The following is a 4,002-nucleotide window of genomic DNA, read 5'->3' on the forward strand; positions in this document are numbered from 1 at the left end:
GGTTATCCATTGAAGCTAGTTTCTGGGTTAGGGATGGGGGCATGTGGCCCATCCTTTTCTCAGGACTGGAACCCCATAAGGTGCAGACCTGTACAGTCCTGTGCATGCCTCCACAGACTCCACAAGTCAAGGGCATTGGTCACACTGTGTTTAGAAAACCCTACTTCCTCAGTGTCTTCCATTCCTTCTGGCTCTTATGCTCTTTCTGCTTCCTCTTCTACATAGTTCCCTGGGCCTTAAAGGGATTCGATGGAGACATCCCATTTAGGGCTGTGGGTTCCAAGATCTCCCCTTCTCTGCACATTGTCTGGCTGTGGGTCTCTGTGTTTGTTCCCATCTGCTTCAAGGGGAAGCTTCTCTGGTGATGGCTGAGCAAGGGACTGGTCTATAAACATAATGGAATGCCATTAAAAGTCACTTCGTTATATCCTATGAGCATATATAGGGGGAGGAGGTCCCTCTCAGTCACAGTCATAGGGGAGAGGAGTAAGGGGAAAATGGAAGAAAGGGAGAAATGGGAGGATACAAGGGATGGCAGAACAATTGAGATGTAATATGAATAAATTAATAAAATATATTTTTTAAAAAAGAGTCATTTCATTGGTATGTTCCTTTAGCAGAACAGTTAATATTTGGTTTTCCCCTTAGGTCTCTAGACTATCCAGTCTCAAGTTATTAGCCATCTGAGTAGTTTTGGGTAAAGGTTTCATCTTAAGGAGTGGGCCTTAAATCAAACCAGATATTGGTTGGTTACTCCCACAAGCTTTGTACAATTATGTAACAGTGTATCTTGCAACCAGGTCACCATTGTAGATCAAAGGGTTTGTAGCTCGGTTGGTGTTTACCTTCCTCCTTTGATAGTGGGCAGAGCACTTTCCAGTAGCATGAACATTGGTCTGTAGGGTGAAGGCTCTAGGCAGGCACCACCTCAACTTTGTGTTCAATGAGCTATGTAGGTATTGCCCACAGCAACAGGGCCTTACTGACAATTTGTGGAGAGCAACCAATAGCCTTGGCTGTTGGAGCTTCCTTGTTTGGGGGCTCCCATGGGACCCCTTTGGGTAAGAATCCAATTAGATGTAAACTATTCTCAGTACATTGGCTTCTTTTGGTGATGGGAGCTATCCAGTTGGGGCTCTGTCCTTCATTATTTGGCAGTTTAATTTAGGTATAATATAATATGTTTTATTACATATAATTTTCTATTTTTGAAAATTATTTAGGTTTCTACCCCTCACATGGCCCTTAGTTTTGTTTTAGCTGTAACTCCCCATATTTCCTCCTTTGCCCCCTCTTCCCTCCCCTTCTTTTCTTTATCTTGCCATCTAGTCCACTGTTTGGCCATCCATAACTATCTCTTCTGTTTCCACTTCCTAGGGAGATCCAGCCCCCGACCCCCAGCACCTTACTTGATACCCAACCTCTGTGTTTATACTGACTGAAGCTTCCTTATCAATAGTAAATGGCTAACATCCACACACAAAGGAATTCATATACCACATTTGTCTTCTGGGTCTGGGTTACTTCACTCAGAATGGTTTTTCCCCTAGTACATTCATTTACCTGCAAAGTTCATGACTTCATTTTTTTAATGGCTGAGTAACATTCCATTGTGTTAATTTACCTTGTTTTCCTTATTCATTCGTCTGTTGAGGGACATCTAGGTTTTTTCCAGTTCCCAGATATTATGAGTATAGCAGCAGGGAACATAACTGACCAAGTGTCTCTGTGGTAGGATGAAATTTCCTCTGGGTATGTACCCCAAGAGTGGACTAATAGCTGGCTCTTGCTAATTCTTAAATGTATATAGTGTATGTATCACTCATATCTTGAATTATCTACATTTGGGACCTTGCTGACCCTGCAGAGACCATACCTTTTAGGGTGAGACAGTTCTAGGAGTTAGCAGTCAACTTGCCTGAAACAAACTCTTCAAGTTTGAATTCAAAATGTCTCTCACAGGCTGGTGTTTTGAATGCTTGGTATTCAACTTGTGGTGGTGTTTTGAAGGATCTCTCTTCTCTCTCTCTCTCTTCTCTCTCTCTCTCTCTCTCTCTCTCTCTCTCTCTCTCTCTCTCTCTCTCTCTCTCTCTCTCTCTCTCTCTCTCTCTGTGTGTGTGTTGACAGTGGTGCAGTGGTTAATGCAAACAGGTCTTTAGGGGTAGCCTTGTGCATGTTACACTCACCCCTGGCTCCTGTCTGCTCTCTCTATTTCTTTGGTCACATAAATATGATAGGTTGCCATCACGCGCGGCTGCTGATGTGAACTCTGCCCTGCCTTCTTCGCCATGAGGACTGAAAGGCTGAAACCATGGACTTAAATGTTCATTAGCGTTCATCCTTTATGTTTTCTCTGTCAGAGATTCTTTCTTTTTTTTTTTTTTTTTCTATTTTGGATGTATTTGATAACTTCCCAGTTTAATTCACTTCTTTTCTGACATAGATCTATATAAATTTGAGGTCATTCTTTTGAATGTGCAATAAAATTACTTATGCCTGCCTGTAACTTAAAAATGTGGATAAAAGAACACTTACAAACACATACACTACTTAAGCACACTTACCTTTTTTCTTTTTTTAAAGAGGCAAAGTGGCTCAAATAGAAACAAAGCTCAAAAACCAAGACAAACACCAAGTAAGAATAAAAATGTTAATTTTATCACTCTGTCATGCCCATCTTTTATTATTTGCTTGTGTTTTAGACAGGGTGTCACTGGACAGCCCAGGAGGGCCTGCTGGAATTGCAATCCCATTATCACATTCGGCTTCTCCTCTTTCTAAAGTAGCTGATGCCCTCAGTGAATCTGAGTTTAAACTCCTCCAGTGTTACATGGACGGCCACTATGGATGGAGCTATTGTCACAATAAGAGTCTAGAGTAGAGAGGTATAAGGCAAGCGAGCAGCACCCCTGGGTGCTCTCCATGCCCACACTCAAGTCAGAGCAGGGCGCCTGGGCTGGCTGGGCTCAGAGGCCGACCTGCACCTTGTGGGTCATTCTTACTGTATTGGGTTTTATTTTATTCCATATTTGCTTGTTCCACTATCTTGTCATTAGGGCAAGGTGAGAGGTTCAGTTGGTTTAAGAATGTTTATCCACACCTCAAACTGTCTTACTCAAGTATTTTTATCCTTCTGAACATATGCTTAATTTTCACTTATAATTATTTTAATGATATGCAGTAAGTCAGCTGAAAAGACAGGTGGGACACAGGGATAGGGACTGCATGGCGTTGGTGAGAGAGTTGCCCAATGGTGGTGGGCTGGGCCAACTACGGAGTCTTCTCCAGGAAGGCCTTGCAGCACCTAAGGCATTGCTGGTACACCACCTCGAAGTCAGAGTCATTGCCATAATAGGGATCTTCAATAATGAGCTGTTTCTGTGGATCATAGCTCCCAAGTAGCTCAATTTTAGCTCTGAAGTTTTTAACTTGATTACTTTTTCTATTCAAATCTCTCAGGTTGCTTTCATCCATGCATAGTATATAATCAAACGTGGCAAAGTCTTCTTTTGTAATCTGTCATGCAATGTGATTCATAGGGATGCCATGTTTTCTCGTGCAGCTCTGCCCTCGATAGTCAGGAGAGTTCCCCACTTCATAGGTGGATGTAGCCACACTGTCTAGCCTCCAATTATCTGAAACACTTTCATCAGCTACCAATTTTCTGAAAACTGCTTCTGCAATGGGTGACCGGCAAATGTTACTGAGACACACTGACTTGGACTCAACCTCTGCCATCTTACCATGCAGCCTCTGACCGAGATTATTTCATAGTAGCACAGAAAACAACTAGTACCCAAACCAACAGATGTACAGTCTTTATTCCCAAACTCCTTCAAGCTCTGGGCTAGCTATTATTTCCTGCCCGAGTTGTCATGAAGTACCAAAGAATTGAGGATCCCTATGCCCTGGAGCCTGCCAGAGTTACATAAAACAGCCAACCCCAGGCCTGCTCAGCCTACCTCACTCTTTCTTCCCATTGGAAATGCCACTAGCCCTCTA

The 4,002-nt window shown here is 42.8% G+C and overlaps 1 pseudogene; it reads right to left on the reverse strand.

The window, feature by feature from the left end:
* Positions 1-3,238: 3,238 nt before the first annotated feature.
* On the reverse strand, positions 3,239-3,738 carry LOC127194008 (low molecular weight phosphotyrosine protein phosphatase-like; annotated as a pseudogene).
* Between the last annotated feature and the right edge of the window lie 264 nt (positions 3,739-4,002).

Source organism: Acomys russatus, chromosome 9 (genome assembly GCF_903995435.1).
Source record: "Acomys russatus chromosome 9, mAcoRus1.1, whole genome shotgun sequence".
Taxonomy (NCBI): Eukaryota; Metazoa; Chordata; class Mammalia; order Rodentia; family Muridae; genus Acomys; species Acomys russatus.